Genomic DNA, 19,218 nt, shown 5'->3' with positions numbered 1-19,218 from the left:
CATCACCGTCACCCTGACACCCTCACACTCACTCCACCACCGTCACTCTACACCCTCACACTCACTCCATCACCATAACCCTGACACCCTCACACTCACTCCATCTCCGTCACGATGACCCACTCACACTCACTCCATCACCGTCATTCTGTTGCCCTCTCAATCACTTCATCACAGTCACCTTGAAACAATCAGACTTCTCTATCACCATCACCATCACCCCCTCCAACACAGTGTATCCCCCTCACCCGGACCCCCTCACACTCACTCCATCACTGTCACCCTGACCCCCTCACACTCACTCCATCACTGTCACCCTGACCCCCTCACACTCACTCCATCACCGTCACTCTGACACCCTCACACTCACTCCATCACCGTAACCCTGACACCCTCACACTCACTCCATCTCCGTCACGATGACCCACTCACACTCACTCCATCACCGTCATTCTGTTGCCCTCTCAATCACTTCATCACAGTCACCTTGAAACAATCAGACTTCTCTATCACCATCACCATCACCCCCTCCAACACAGTGTATCACCATCTCCCGGACCCCCTCACACTCACTCCATCATCGTCAGTCTGACCCCCCTCACACTCACTCCATCACCGTCACAATGACCTCCTCACACTCATTGTATCACCGTCACCCTGACCCCCTCACACTCACTGTATCGTCATCAGCCTGACCCCCTCATACTCACGCCCTCACTGTCACCCTGACCCCCTCACACTCACTTCATCACCGTCTCAGTGACCCCATCACACCCACTCTACCACTGGCACCTTGATCCCCTCGCATTAACTCCATCACCATCATTCTGATCCCATCACGTTCACTCCATCACTATCACCCTGACCCCCTCACACTCACTCCATCACTGTCACACTCACCCCCTCAAGCTCACTCCATCACTGTCACTTGTCCCCCTCGCACTCACTCCATCACCGTCAATCTGGACCCCTCACACTCACTCCATCACCGTCACCCTGACCCTCTCACACACAGTACATCACCGTCACACTGACCCCCTCACACTCACTCCATTACCCTCACCCTGACCCCCTCACACTCAGTCCATCACCGTCACCCTGACCCCCTGACACTCGCTCCATCACTGTCACCCTGACCTCCTCGCACTCACTCCATCACCGTCAACCGGGACCCCTCACACTCACTACATCACCGTCACCCTGACACTCTCACACTCACTCCATCACCGTCACACTGACACCCTCACACTCACTCCATCACCGTCGCCCTAACCGCCTCACACTTACTCCATCACAGTCACCCTGACTCCCACACACTCACCCTATCACCGTCATCCTGACCTCCATTACACTCACTCAATCACAGTCACGCTGACTCCCTCACACTCACTCCTTCACCGTCACCCTGACCCCCTCACACTCACTCCTTCACCGTCACCCTGACCCCCTCACACTCACTCAATCACCGTCACCCTGAACCCCTCACATTCTCTCCCTCACTGTCACGCTGACCCCCTCACACTTACTCCCTCACTGTCACGCTGACCCCCTCACACTTACTCCGTCACCGTCACCCTGACCCCCTCACATTCACTCCATCACTGTCACCCTGACCCCCTCAAACTCACTCCATCACTTTCACCTTGTCCCCCTCGCACTGACTCCTTCACCGTCAACCTGGACCCCTCACACTCTCTCCATCACAATCACCCTGACAACCTCAGCCTCACTCAATCACTGTCACCCTGACCTCCATCACACTCACTCCATCATGGTCACATTGGTCCCCTCACATTCGCTCCATTACCATCACCCTGACCTCCTCGCAATCACTCCATCACTGTCACCCTGAACCCCTCACACTCACTCTGTCACCATCACCCTGACCCCCTCACTCACTCAATCACCATCGCACTTACCCACTCACACTCACTAAATCACCGTCACTCTGACCCCCCCACTATCACGCCATCATCAGCAGACTGTCCCTCTCTCACTCACTCCCTCACTGTCACGCTGACCCCCTCACACTCACTCCATCGCCGTCACACTGACCCTCTCACACTCACTCCATCGCCGTCACCCTGACCCCCTCACACTCATTCCTTCTCCATCACACGGAGCCACTCACGCTCACTCCATCACGGTCACCCTGACCCCCTCACACTCACTCTATCACCGTCACGCTCGCCTCCACACTCTCCACCAACATCACACGCACTGCCCCACCCCACCCCCACTGTCACACTAACCCCCCCACACACCACCACCATCACACACACTGCCCAACACCATCCTCACTGTCATGCTCACGCCCACACACTCCATCATTACACACACTGCTCCAAAACATTCACCACCGTCACGCTCACCCCCACACGCTCATCCACCATCACATACACTGCCCCAAAACACCTACACCATCACGCTCACCCCAACACACTCCACCACCATCACATGCACTGCCCCACACCACCCTCACCGTCACACTCACTCCCACACACTCCACCATCACACACACCACCCCACACCATGCTCACCGTCACACTCACACCCCCACACACCACCACCATCACACACACTGCCCAACACCAGTCTCACCATCACGCTCACCCCCACACACTCCACTACCATCACACATACTGCCCCGCTCCCCACACACGTCACGCTCACCCCCGCAACACACCACCACTATCACACACACTGCCCCACACCACACCAACCGTGACACTCACCCCCACACCCTCCACCACCACCACACACTCTGCCCCACAAAACCCTCACTGTCACGCTCACCTCCAGACACTCCACCACCCTCACACACAATGTCCCACACTACCACACCATCACGCACACCTCAAAACACTCCACAACCATCACACACGATGCCCCACAGAGCCCCACCGTCACGCTCACCCTCACACACTCAAACACAATCACACACACTGTCCCACCCCACCCCCACCGTCATGCTCACCCCCATACACTCCTCCACCATCACACGCACTGCCCAACACCAGCCCCACCGTCACTCTCACCACCACACACTCCACCACCATTACACACACACGCCACACACCACCTCCACCATCACGTTCACCTCCACACACTCCACCACCATCACAGACACTGCCCCAGACCACTTTCACCGTCACACCCTCACCCACACACTCCACCACTATTCCACGCACTACGCCATACTACACCCACCGTCATGCTGAGTACACACACACTCCACCACCATCACATACACAGTCCCACAACACCCCCAACGTCACTCTCACCTCCACACACACCACCAGCATCACACTCACCTCCACACCCTCCACCATCACACACACTGCCCCACACGATCCCAACCGTCATGCTCACCCCCACACACTCCACCAGTATCACACGCACTGCCCCACAGCACCCCCACTGTCACACTAAACCCCTCACACTCCACCACCATCACACACACTGCCCCCCACACACCCCACCACCATTACACACACACCCACACCACACCCACTGTCAAGCTGACCCCCACACTCTGCACCAACATCAGACACACTGCCCTACACCAGCCCCACCCTCAAGCTCACCCCCACACACTCCACCAAAATCACACACACTGCCCCACACCACCCTGACGGTCACGCTCGCCCCCACAGACTCCACCACCCTCACACACACTGCCCCACACCGCCCTCACCGTCACACTCACCCCTATACACTCAACCATCATCACACACACTGCCCCACACCACCTCCACCGTGACACTCACCCCTATACACTCCACCACCATCATACGCACTGCTCCATACCACCCTCACCCACACGCTCACCCCCACACACTCCACCACCACCACACACTCTGCCCCACACCACCCCCACCATCACGCTCACCCCATGCACTCCACCACCACCACACACACTGCCCCACACCACCCACACCGTCGCGCTCACCCCTCCACACTCCACCACCATCATACGCACTGCCGCACACCACCGCCACCGTCACGCTCACCCCCACACACTCCACCAACATCACATACATTGCCACAAACCACCCTCACCTTCACACGCACCACCACACTCTCCACCTACATCTCACACACTGCCCCACACCAACCCCAACATCAGGGTCACGTCCGCACTCTCCACCTACATCTCACACACTGCCCCACACCATCCTCACCGTCACGCTCACCCCCATACACTCCACCACCATCACACACACTGTCCCACACCACGCCCATGTCATTCTCACCTCCACACACTCCACCACCATCACAGACACTGCCCCAGACCACTTTCACCGTCACACCCTCACCCACACACTCCACCACTATTGCACACACTGCGCCATACTACACCCACCGTCATGCTCAGTACACACACTCCACCACCATCACATACACAGTCCCACAACACCCCCAACATCACTCTCACCTCCACACACACCACCAGCATCACACATACTGTCCCAGACCACCCTCACCTCCACACCCTCCACCACCATCACACACACTGCCCCACACGATCCCAACTGTCATGCTCACCCCCACACACTCCACCAGTATCACACACACTGCCCCACACCACCCCCACCGTCGCGCTCACCCCCACACATTCCACCAATATCACACAATGCCCCACACCAGCCCCACCCTCACGCTCACCCCCACACACTCCACCACCATCACACACAGCCCCACACCACCCCCACCGTCACGCAAACCCCATACACTCCACCATCCTCACACACACTGTCCCACCACACCCCCAATGTCATGCTCATCCCCACACACTCCATCACCGTCATGCACACTGCCCACAACCACCGTCACGGTCACCCCCAGTCACCCCACCACCATCACTCACACTGTCCAACACCACCCTCACCATCACGCTCACCCCCACACACTCCGCCACCCTCACACATACAGCCTCAAACCACCGCCACCGTCATGCTCACACCCCACCACTATCATACACACAAAGCCCCACACCAACCCCACCATCACACACACCTCCGCAAAGTCCACCCCATCACACACACGCTGTCCTACTCCACTCCCACCGTCACGATCACCCACGCCAAGCATCACCACTATCACACACACTGCCCACACCACTCCTAACGTCACGCTCACCCCCACACATTCCACCACCCTCACACCCACTGCGCCACACCACCCTCACCGACACGCTCACACCCACACACTCCACCACCGCCACACACTCTGCCCCACACCACACCCACCGTCACGCTCACACCCACACACTCCACCAACCTCACACACTGTCCTACTCCACCCCCACTGACATGCTCACCACCACACACACTGCCCCACACCAACCTCACCGTCATGCTCACCCCTACACACTCCACCACCACCATACGCACTGCCGCACACCACCCTCACCGTCACGCTCACCCCCACACACTCCACCACCACCACACACTCTGCCCCACACCACCCCCACCGCCACGCTCACCCCATAGACTCCAACAACCTCACACACACTATCCTACTCCACCCCCACTGATATGCTCACCCCCACATACTCCACCACCACCAAACACACTGCCCCACACCACCCTCACCGTCACGCTCACCCCCACACACTCCACCAACCTCACACACACTGTCCTACTCCACCCCCACTGACATGCTCACCACCACACACTCCACCACCACCACACACACTGCCCAACACCACCCTCACCGTCACGCTCACCCCCACACACACCACCACCATCACACACACTGCACCACACCATCCTCACCGTCACGCTCACCCCCACACACTCCACCACCATCACACACACTGCCCCACAACACACCCACCATCACGCTCACCTTCAAACACACCAGCACCATCACACACACTGCCCTACACCATCCCCACCGTCACGCTCACCACCACACACTCCACCACCATCATACGCACTGCCCCACACCACCCTCAGCGTCACGCTCACCCCCACACACTCCACCACTATCACAAACACTGCCCCACACCATCCTCACCATCACGCTCACCAACACACCCTCCACCACCATCACACGCACTACCCCACACCACCCCCACCATCACATACACCTCCTCACACACTCCATCACATACTTTGCAAAAAACCACCCTCACAGTCACACGCACCACCACACTCTCCATCAACATCACACACACTGCCCCACACCACCCCCACCATCACGCTCACCCCCACACACTCCACCACCATCACAAATACTGCCCCACACCATCCTCACCATCAAGCTCATCACCACACACTCCACCACCATCACACGCACTACCCCACACCACCCCCACCATCACGTACACCTCCTCACACACTCCACCACCATCACACACACTGCCCCACAACACACCCACCATCACGCTCACCTTCAAACACACCAGCACCATCACACACACTGCTCCACACAATCCCCACCGTCAAGCTCAACCCCACATACTCCACCACCATCACACGCACTGCCCCACACCACCCCCACTGTCACACTAACCCCCGCACACACCACCACCATCACACACACTGCCCAACACCACCTTCACCATCACGCTCACCCCCACACACTCCACCACCCTCACACACACAGCATCAATCCACCCTCACCGTCATGCTCACACCCCCACACCCCACCACTATCTTACACACAAAGCCCCACACCAACCCCACTATCACGCTCACCTCCGCAAATTCCACCACCATGACGTACATACTGTCCACTCCACCCCCACCGTCACACTCACCCGCGCCAAATACCATCACTATCACACACACTGCCCCACACCACTCCTAACGTCACGCTCACACCCACACACTCCCCCAACCTCATATACACTGCCACACACCACCCCCATTGACACACCCACCCCCCAGACAATCCACCAACATCACACACACTGCCCCACACCACCCCCACCATCAAGCTCACCCCCTCAAACTCCACCACCAACACACACACACTGCCCCACACACAATCCACCACCATCACACACACACGCACACCACACCCCCGTCACGCTGACCCCCACACACGGCACCAACATCACACACACTGCTCCACACCACCCCCACCGTCATGCTCACCCCCACACATTCCAGCAACATAACACACTGCCCCACACCACCCACACACACTGCCCCACACCAGCACCCCCCTCACGCTCACTCCCACACATTCCACCACCATCACAAGCACTCACCGTCACGCTCACCCCTATACACTCCACCACCATCACACACTCAATGCCCAACACCATCCTCACCATCACGCTCACCCCCACACACTCCACCACCATCACACACACAGCCTCACGCCACCCCCACCGTCATGCTCACTCCCACACACTCTACCACCATCTCACACACTGCCACACACCACCGTCACGCTCACCCCCACACACTCCTCCACCATCATATGCACTGCCCCACAGCACCCTCACTGTCACGCTCACCCGCACACCCTCCACCACCACACATACTGCCCTACACGATCCCAACCGTCATGCTCACCCCCACACACTCCACCAGTATCACACACACTGCCCCACACCATCCCCACTGTCACACTAAACCCCTCACACTCCACCACCATCACACACACTGCACCACACATACCGTCATGCTGTCCCCAACACACGGCACCAACATCACACACACTGCCCCACACCACCCCTTCCGTCATGCTCACCCCCACACATTTCACCAACACCACACACTACGGTGGGGAGGAGGTACGATGGGAGGTGGGAGACAGAGGGGAGAGACCGAGAGCGGAGGGTGATCGTTAATTTGTAGATTACAACGCAACCCTGTTCCTGTTTTCTCCCTACCCCCTTCAATCTCTCTGAAGAGCTCAGAACAAGTGCACAGTCCTTGGAAAGTAGAGCTTCAGGGTGATCAAGTGCTGAACGTTGCATTTGGGATGCTGACCTTTATTGGTCTGTGCACTTATCAATAAATGGACCTGGGTTCAATTCCACTGTCCTGGATTCATGTCTGTGGCCACAGACACGCCTGTCTCTGACCCTGACTACTGGATCCCCTGTCACTATAGCTCCTTCCTGCAGTTCTGTGCAGCGGAGCTATCTGTGGTGTCATGTCATCATCTGTTGCTGATTTCCCCTGAGACCCCAATCCACCTGTTCCCCACTTGTAGAATCCCAAGTGGTGCACAATATCTGTCTGAGAAGGGGAACGATGACTGGGGAGTCCTGCACTTCCTTCCTGAGCCTTTTACTTGATCTGATGGTCACCCATTCCCTTTCTGCCTGTGTAACCCTCACCTGCAGTGTGACTAACTCACGAAACGTGCTGTCCATAATATTCTCAGTATTGCTCCACAGTGAGTCCACTCTCAGCTCCTGGTCTGAAAAGCAGTTTCCCAGTAGTTGCACATGGGCACTCTTCCCGCACACATAGCCGTCACGGACACTGGAAGCGTCCCTTATTTCCCATATTTTGCAAGAGGAGCACACCACTGGTCTGAGGTATGCTGTCACAACGTCTTTCTAGTTTCAGCTGGTTACTCGCATTAAGAGAATTTAAACGACCTAGCAACCTTCCTTCACTTCAAACATTTCCATTATAATCAAAAGCCTGATCTTTACTTAAGACGACATTTTACACTTTTAAAAACTGTTAAAAAAAACTCAGCAGGTATCGCATACAACTTGGCTGTTCCCATTGGGATCATGTGAATTTCTGAATGGCCTGAACTAAAACTGAAGCTGAGGTTCAACTTCTTCCTGTCTCACCTCGCTCTGTTTACACCCAACTCCAAAACACTCTAATTGAGCCAAGCAGCCCTCACAGTGCAGCCCTGTCATTTTCATTGTCTGCTCATACCTACACTGCCCTCAGCCTCCTGTACTGTTCCAGTGTGTCTCAATGGGAGCTCAAGAACAGCATCTCATCTTTCAATTCAGCCCTTTGTAACCCCAGAGTCAACATGGACTTCAGCAGTTTCTGAATGAACAGACAGTTGTGAGAACCTGGAACATTTCACTTGAAATGGTGATGGAATTTGAGTCTACAAGGAATTTTATTGAGAGGTTTGCAGGGAATTGAAAATAAGGAGTTTACAGGTTAACATCATGAAGTGGGTGATTGGGTCTAAATCTGACAGTTCCTAGAAAGAGACGAGGTATAATTTGGATAAATCTGTTGTCCCTCTCAGGCCAATACCTCCTTCCACAGCTGCAGGGCCCAGAATTGAGCACAAACCCCAAGGGTGATCCAACCACAGTTTGAACATCTTTCTGCTTTTTGCTTGAAAAAAAAAATACTTGCCCACAGACAGAACAGACACAACTTTCACCTTCCACAGTTTAATGTCAATGGTATTCAGATCCTGATGACCCTGCTGATGATAGAAAATTGCTTTTGAGATCCCTGTCTCAATTATTCTCAATTAATATCCTATAAAATGAATTCACAAAACAAAACTCACAGTCAGTGCAGGCTGAACAGTAAAGACAAATATTTCTCTTGTTATGTGTTTGATGTGTAAATGCTCCTCTTCAAAACAGCCGCACCCACCCAGGAAGAGGACATGTCCATGCCCCAAATAAAGATGGTGGCCATAACCCAGGACCTATCACCGCCTGAGGACCACAGCCATTTTCCCTTTTGCTGTAAACGTGGGATCAAGAGTTTCTAATTCTGGCCTAACTACATGTACAGAGTGTAATTACACCCTCCCTCTAAACTGGATCCAACTCCCCTTTCCCGTTTCCTCTTCCTGTACACACCAAGGGTCATTCTAGGTCCAGCGACCCTTCCTCAGAACCGATGGCAGCTGGGAAAATTAGAATACCTACAGTGTGGAAACAGGCCATTCGGCCCAACAAGTCAACATCCACCCTCTGAAGAGTTTCTCAACCAAACTCATCCCCCGACCCTATTATTCTACACTTCCCCTGACTAATGCACCTAACCTATACATACCTGAACACTACGAGAAATTCTGCTTGGCCAATTCACCTAACCTGCATACCTTTGGACTGCAGGAAATAGGGGTAAAGAGTAGATAATAGGTGAGGTCAGTGCCCAAAAGAAACAGTAACATTTGGAAAGACAAAGGAGTGGATAACAATCTGGTGGGAGGGTGCTTGGCTGTTAATGAAGGGCACAGGAACCTGTGTCTGGCAGCATCTCAGTGGAGGTGGTGGAAATGGCAGCTGATGATCTACGTTCTGCTACAAAAAAGACCCTGAACTTCCAGCTGCCTGCTACTTTAACACACGAGTCTGTTCCCTGGCCAACATCTGTCTCATGCTTACTGCAGTGTTCCAGTGAAGCTTGATGCAAGCTGGCAGAACACTCCAGGGCATACCAAAACGCCCCGTATTTCAAGGACTGCAATTTTCCTTCCCGTGTGGTCAATAACACTCTCCAGTGTATCTCCACCACTTCCCACACCTCTGACATTGAACCACACCTCTCCAACTGCAACAAGGATAGAAATCCCTAGTACTCACCTTCCACCCAGGTACAATGTATCATCCTCCGCAATTCCACCACCTACAATCAGATCCCACCAGATATATTTCCCTCACCATTCCTTTCAGCATTCCACAGAGACGATTCCCTGTGAATTCCCAGTCAGATCCATCCACCCTCCACTCCCAGCACCTTCACTTGCCAATGCAAGAGGTGTAAAACCTGTGCCCACATCTCCCCCTCACCCCCAAATTTCTCTTCCACATCCAGCAGAGATTTTCCAGCACATCCAAACACCTCACCTATTACGGCCTTTGATTTCGATGTGGTCTCCTCTCCACTGGGGAGTTAGGACACCAACTTGCGGAATGTTTCAGCGAACATTTCTGGGACACATCCACCAACCTACCCAACCATCCTGTGGCCAACCATTTCAACTTCCCCACCCAGTCCGCCAAGGGCATGCAAGTCCTGGGCTGCCTCCACCACCAAATCCCAGCTACCTGATGCCTGGAGGAAAAAAACTTCATCTTCCACATTGGGACCCTTTAACCACAGAATCAAGGTTTCCTCATCTCCCCGCCCCTGCTTTATCCCAGATCCAACCCTCCAACTAGACACAACCCTCTTGAGCTGTCCCACTTGTTCAACTTCCTTTCCAATTATTCACTTCACCCTCTCTCCATTACCCTCCACCTACATCTACCTATTGCCTTCCTAGCTCCCTTCCCACCAACCCCACACATCCCTCTTATTTATCTCTCAGCCCTCTTACTACACTCCTCCCCCTCCAATCCCGGCATTCCTGATGAAAGGCTTATGCCCAAAACTCTTGCTCCTGGGATGCTACCTGACCGGCTGTGCTTTTCCAGCGCCACACTTTAACGCAAGCTGGAAGAACAACACGTCATCTTCCACTTGGGGACCCTGCACACCTCTATCCCCAGTATCAAATTCAATAATTTTAGGTGCTGAACTCTTCAATGTCCTAACGCCCTAGCCTCTTAACCCACACACCAGTGCTTGTTATCATATAGCCTGCCATTACACACTACATATGCTTAGCCACTAACAGTCCCCATAAACAGCTATTAACCCTCCCCCTCCAATGCTCCCATCTCTTTCTTTGGACTCTATCAGTACCTATCATTTACTCCTTAACTCCAACCTTCTGCGTATAAACTGACATTTCTTTTCAGTCGCATCAGTTCTGGGGAAGGGTCAGCGGATCCAAAATATTAACTCTGATTTCTCTTCACAAATGATGCCAGACCTGCTGAGCTTTACCAGAACCTTTTGGTTGTTGTGTGAGATTTACAGTATCCGCAGTTCTTTTGGTTCTAATTTACCAGGAATTTCTAATTCAGATCTAGCCGCCGAAAACCGTGTTTATAAACACTCCCAGTCCACACAAACACAATTTCTCTCCCAGTCTCTCTCACTCCCTTCCCACTCACTGAGTACACCCCCACCACAGTGACACTGCACCTGCACAGTTCATGGTCACGTGTTGGCCGACTGGACCCACCCCTCATTCACTCCCATTGTCTGGAGGATCACACCAACTCTCCTATTGGTCTGAAGCTGCCATCAATCACCCGGGCCCCATTGTGACACGAGTTGTGCGCTCCTCCCAGGATTGTTGGAGGCTGAAGGGTGACCTTATTGAGGTTTATAAAATCATGAGGGGCACGGGTAGGATAAATAGACAATGTCTTTTCCCTGGGGTGGGGGAGTCCAGAACTAGAAGGCATAGGTTTAATGTGAGAGGGGAAAGATATAAAAGGGATCAGAGGGTTAACTTTTTTCACAGCAGGTGATGCGTGTATGGAATCTTCTGTCAGGGGAAGTGGTGGAGGTTGCTACAATTAGATCATTTAGCATCTGGATGGGTATATGTATTGGAAGGATGTAGTGGGATGTGTGCCAAGTGTTGGCAAATGGGACGAGATTAGGTTAGGACATCTGGTCAGCATGGACTAGTTTGACCAAAGGGGTTGTTTTCATGCTGTACATCTCTATGCCTCTGCACTAGAAGGAGCTTCAACATTCAGTGAAAGGGGGCAGTATCATAGAGTAGAGGGACTGGGGGCTATTCATCCCATTGGGGCTGTCCTCTCTCCCTCTGGAGATGGTGCCAGTCTGTCCCAACTCACCTCCCATTTGCCTGTATTCCTCCAAATCCTTCCTTAAAAGAAGCTAAATTGCAAATTTATTTTGACAATAATTACTGAATCTGCATCCAGCTGTCGTTCAAACTGATCCACATGCTTAGAACTTACGGAATAAAATAATGTTCACATTTTTAACCTGCATTATTTGCCAATTACTTGAAAGCAGTTACTAAAAATTATGACGTTAATAATTTCTCCCTCTGTCTCTCTTTAAATTAAATATCTTGGAAAGAAATCTGCTCCTGGTTGAAATCACTGCTTAACCTTCCGAGCTCCAAGGAGAATTATCCGACCTTCTCCTAACTCTCCACATAGAGATGACCTCATGGTTCCGGAACTCGATCCCTCTATTAAGAAAAGCTAAAACACTGTATGCCTTCTAAACAACCCCGTCAACCTGGATGGCAACTTTCAAGGATCTGTGTATTTGGACACTGAGATCTCTCTGCTCATCTACACTACCAAGAATCATACTATTAGCCCAGTACTTTGCATTCCAGTTACTCCGACCAAAGTGAATCACCTCACACTTGTCCACACTAATCTCCATTTGCCAGCTCTCAGCCCAGCTCTGCAGCTTATCCAAGTCTCTCTGTAATGTAGAGCATCCTTCATCACTATCCACAACTCCACCGACCTTAGTGTGTCTGCAAATTTACTAACCCACCCTTTTACGCCCTCATCCAGGTCGGTTATGAAAATGACGAACAGCAGTGGACACAACACTGACCCTTGCGGTATACGACTGGTAACTGGACTCCAGGATGAACATTTCCCATCAACCACCACTCTGTCTGCTTTCAGCAAGCTAATTACTGATCCAAACTGCTATATCTCCCACAATCCCATCCTTCCGCATTTTGTACAATAGCCTATTGTGGGGAACCTTACCAAACGCCTTGCTGAAATCCATATACACCACATCAACCGGTTTACTCTCATCTACCTGTTTGATCACCTTCTCAAAGAACTCAATAAAGGTTTGTGAGACATGACCTACCCTTCACAAAACCGTGCTGACTATCCCTAATCAATTTACTCTTTCCTAGATGATTATAAATCCTATCTCTTATAACCTTTTCCAACACTTTACTAACAACTGAAGTAAGGCTCACTGGTCGAGAATTACCAGGGTTGTCTCTACTCCCCTTCTTGAACAGGGGAACCACATGTGCTATCCTCCAGTCTTCTGGCACTATTCCTGTAGACAATGACGATTTAAAGATCAATGCCACAGGCTCGGCAATCTCCTCCCTGGCTTCCCAGAGGATCCTAGGATAAGGCCACTGGGCCGGATGGGTTTTATCTATTTTCACACTCTGCAGGATTTCTAATACCTCTTCCTTATGAACCTCAATCCCACCTAGTCTCGTAGCCTGTATCTCAGCAATCTCGACAACATTGTCGTTTTCTAAAGTGAATACAGTTGAAAAATATTCATTTAGTGCTTCCCCTATCAACTCTGACTCCACATACAACTTCTCACTACTATCCTTGATTGGCCCAATCTTATTCGTCATTCTTTTATTCCTTAAATACCTATAGAAAGCCTTAGGGTTTACCCTGATCCTATCCGCCAACAATTTCTCATGTCTCCTCCTGGCACTTCTGAACTCTTTCTTTCGTACTCCACTGGCTATCTTGTAACCCTCAAGCGCCCTAACTGAGCCTTCACATCTCATCCTAACATAAGTCGCCTTCTTCCTTTTGAAGAGAGATTCCATTTCCTTTGTAAACCACAGCTCCTGCACTCTACAGCTTCCTCCCTGCCAGACAGGTATATACTTATCTAGGACAAACAGGAGCTTTTCCTTGATCTTTGAGGGTTCCTATTCTCTGCCTGGTTACTCGTTTATCCTTAGTGTATTTCTGGAATCTCTGGATTCTCCGGGAACCTATTTCCCAAAGCTCTCTCATGTCCCGTTTTGCTCTCCTGGTTTCCCTCGAGTATACTCCTACTGTCCCTATACTCCTCCAGGAATTCACACAAACACAGATGTCTGCACCTGCCATATCCCTCCTTCATTTTCGTGACCAGACCCTCAATTTTTCTCGATGGGCAGCATTTCCCACACTACCTGCTAAGGCCTGAACAGGATCATACTGTCTGTGTACTCTCGTTATCGCAGGCCTATGGACGCAATGGCAGATGAGGACAGAGAAGCAATAATTCTCAGTAAAGAGGTCGTGTTGGGAAAGATAACAGCCTAAAGATAGATGGGTCGCCTGGCCGTGATGGAATGCATCCCAGGGGACGTTAACATATGGCAGAGGGTAAATAGCAAATGCACTCGTGATAATTCACTAAACTTTGCTGGACTCTGGGACAGTTCTGACAGATTGGCAAGTTGCAAATGTGATGCGAATATTTTAAAATGGACCCGTTAGCATAACGTCCTTAGTGGGGAAGATGCCCGATCTCTTAAGGAAGAAATAGTGAGCTATGTGGATAGAAACTGTCTCATCGAGCAGACACAGCATCGATTCATGAAAGGTAAACTTCACTAAGATGAGTGGTAGAGCAATGTGTGCCAAGGCCACTGTAAGTCTGCACAGGGATACAGGTAGGTTACGTGAGTGGGTAAGAATCTGGCAGATGGAGTTCAATGTTGGGAAAGGTGAGGTCATACATTTTGGTCGGACCAACAGCAAACCGATGATTGAAATGGTGAAAACTTGCAGCATGCTGCTGTACAGAGGGCGTTGGGTGTCCTTGTGCATGAATCACCGGAAGTTGGTTTGCAGATACTGCAGGTAATTAAGGCAGTGAAGGGAATATTGTCCTTCCTTGCTAGAGGGATAGTTATGCTGCAGCTGTACAGGGTGCTGGGGAGGCCACACCTGGAATACTGTGTACAGATTTGGTGCCCTTACTTCAGGAAGAATGTACTGACACTGGAGGAAGTGTAGAGGAGGCTCACTAGTTTTAGTCAGGATTTCAGAGGGTTGGCGTATGCGGAGAGATTGAGGAAACTGGTAGTATGCTCATTGGAATTTCGAAGTATGGGAGGTTGGATAGGAAATTATGAACGGAGTAGATAAGAGAAAAGCAAGGAGGTGATTTCTGCTGGGGGTGGGTCAAACTAGGAAGCAGAGCATCAAAATAAGGGGGTATCAGATTTTGGACTGAGTTCAGGATGGACTTCTTCAGCTAAATCTGTGAATCTGTGGAATTTGCTGCTGAGTGCAGCAGTTTAGATTATCGACTTGACTATCTTTAGGTCAAAAGGTAGATTTGTGAACAGGAAAGGAATTAAGGATTATGGTGAGAGATCAGGAATGTGGATCTGAGGACATGAAAAGATTAGCCCTGATCTTACTGAATGGCAGAGCAGGCTTGAAGGGCCAGGTAGCCTGCTGCAGCTCCTCTTTCTTATGTTATGTTCCCACTTTCCAGCCGTCCCTTTCCCTGGGAATAGCAAAGGAATATTGAAATTTCTCGCCTTGTGCTGTCAAAATTCACCCTTGTCCAATTTAGAACACCGTTTAGATCTGGTCTATTATTTTCTGTAACTATTTTAAAACTAGAAGAATTATCAGAGAATCCTGACAGCGTAGAAGTTGGCCATTCAGCCCATCACAACCACACCGACCCTCAGAGACTCCTACCTTACCACTGTAACGCTGCATTTCACATGGCTAATCCACCTCGCGTGCACATCCCTGAACACTATGGGCAATTTCACATGGCCAATCCACCTAACCTGCACATCCCTGAACAATATGGGCAATTCAGCCTGGAATATCTACACAACCTGCATATCTTTAGATAGTGGGAGGAAACCAGAGCAAACAGACGAAGCCCACGCAGATAATAACAACAAGGTGATCATTCCTTTCTTATTTCCCAGTTCCACCAAAATAACTTCACTGGACGTACTCCCAGGAATATCCTCCCTAAGCACAACTGTAATGCTATCCCTAAACAACAAGGCCACTCCGCCTCCTCTCATGTCCCCCTTTCTATCCTTCCTCTTGCATCGACACCCTGGAACATTAAGCTGCCAGTCCTACTCATCCCTGAAGAAGGGCTTATGCCCGAAACGTCGATTCTCCTGATCCCTGGATGCTGCCTGACCTGCTGCGCTTTTCCAGCAACACATTTCCAGCTCTTGATATCATAGTCCCATGTTTAAAACCATACCCTGAGCCCATCTGCCTCCCTGTCAGACCTCTTGCATTGAAGTAACTGCAGTGTAACTTGTCAGTTCTACCTGGTTCAGTGCCTTGCCCTTGCCTGCCTTAACTGTTTGACTTCTGAACTGTACCAGCCTCAGACATATCTCTTTTCTCACTATCTCTTTGGGTTTACCCTCACTGGATTAATGCCTCCTGAGTAACACTAGCAAATCTCCCTGCCTGTATATTAGACACTTTCCAATTCAGATACACACCATCCTTCTTATGCAGGTCCACTCTACTCCAGAGGTTACAATGATCAAAAGATGTGAATCATTCTGCCCTACACCAGCTACTTAGCTAATCATTCATCTCCTCCATCCTGCTATTCCTACTCTCACTAGCATGAAACACCGGGAGTAACGCAGATATTATGACCGAGGACCTACTTTTTTCATATTCCAGGCTAATTTGCTATATTCTCTCATCAGGACTTCATCTTTTCCCCTTCCTATGTCATTGGTACCAATGTACAATGACCTCCCACTGGTCGTTCTTCCCTTTGAGAATATTCTGCTACGTGCCCGAAACATCCTTGACCCTGGCACCAGGGAGGTGCCATCCCATTCTGATGTCTCACTGTCAGCTGCAGAAACAGCAGTCTGTGCCCGACTACAGAGTCCCTTATCATCATTGAGTGTTTGCAATCTGATATACCTCTTATTATAGAAGAGCCAGTCTCAGTAGCAGTAACTTGGCTGTCAGTGCAACATTCCCCTGAGAATCTATGACCACCTACATTATCCAAAATAGTATGCTTGTTTCAGATGGGGATAGCCACAGGAGACTCCTGGTCTACATATCTCCCTCTCCTACCTTTCCGAGAGGTAACCCATCTACCTGACTGTATCTGCAGTTTTCTGACCTGAAACTGCCACCTATCACACACCCTGACTCTTGTAAATTCTTCATTACCATTAAGCACCGCTCCATCTGATCCATGTGATCCAAGAGGATTTGCATCACTTCCTGCAGACTATCATTAGGATCATTCAAACTCTCCCTACTCTCCTCCAGGAAGTGCACATCACTGTATGAATGGCCATCTCTGCACCTTAATCTGTAGACCCAGAAAAAGGCAGTCTTACAGCTTTACAAAAGACTACTCTCGAATACATTAGTCCCTGTATTTTATATTTAAAACATTCAACCAAAAGATCATAACAGAGGCACTTAAACTAATAAACACTCACCCTACTGAATGTCGCAGATTTTAAAAAGTAAAACAGAGTAAGATTTACCTTTTAAGAGACTGAAACCCACTGAGCTGATCCCCGGCTGAGAGTCACAGACATACAGCAAGGAAACAGACCCTTCAGTCAAACTCGTCCATGCCGACCAGATAATCGAACCTAATCTCGTCCCATTTGCCAGCACTTGGTCGATATCCCTCTAAACCCTTGCTATTCATATACCCCTCCAGATGCCTAATAAATGTTGCAATTGTACCAGCCTTCGCAACTCCCTCTGGCAGCTCATTCCATCAACGCACCACCATCGCGTGAAAAAGTTGCCCCTTAGGTCCTTTTATATCTTTCCCTTCTCACGCTAAATCAATGCCCACTAGTTCTAGACTTCCCCATGCCAGTGAAAATACCTTGTCTATCTATCCGATCCATGCTCATGATTTTATAAACCTCTGAGATCACTCCTCAGCCTCTGACGCTCCAGGGAAAACAGCCCCAGCCTATACAGCCTCTCCCTATATCTCAAAACCTCCAACCCTGGCAACATCTTATAAATCTTTTGTGAACCTTTCAAATTACACAACATCCTTCTGATAGGTGGAGAACAGAATTGCGCACAATATTGCAAGAGTGGCCAAACCAATGTTCTGAACATCTGCAACATGACCTCCCAACTCTCTTACTCAATACCCTGACCAATCAAGGAAATCATACCAAACACCTTCACTATCCTATCTACCTCTACTTTCAAGAAGCTATGAACCTGCACAGCAAGGTCACTTTGTTCAGTAACACTCCCCAGGACCTGACCATTATGTGTATCAGTTCTACTAAGCTTTGCTTTTCCAAAATGCAGCACCTCGCACTTATCTGAATTTAACTCCATCTGCCTCTCCTCAGCCCATTTGCCCATCTGATCAAAATCCCATTGAAATCTGAGTTAACCTTCTTCACTGTCCACTACACCTCCAATTTTGGTGCCATCTACAAACTTACTAACTATACCTCCTGTGTTCACATCCAATTCATTTATATAAATGATGAGAAGTAGTGGACACAGCACCGATCCTTGTGGCACTCCACTAGTCACAGGCCTTCAGTCTGAAAATAATCATCCATCACCACCACCCTCTGTCTTCTGCCTTTGAGCCAGTTCTATATCCAAATGGCTACTTCCGTGAGATCTAATCTTGCTAACCAGTCTCCCATGGG

The sequence above is a fragment of the Chiloscyllium plagiosum genome, unplaced genomic scaffold (assembly GCF_037043375.1).
Source record: "Chiloscyllium plagiosum isolate Xiang-an unplaced genomic scaffold, Cpla_swu_hap1 HiC_scaffold_44, whole genome shotgun sequence".
NCBI lineage: Eukaryota > Metazoa > Chordata > Chondrichthyes > Orectolobiformes > Hemiscylliidae > Chiloscyllium > Chiloscyllium plagiosum.
Note: the sequence above shows the minus strand (reverse complement) of the source record.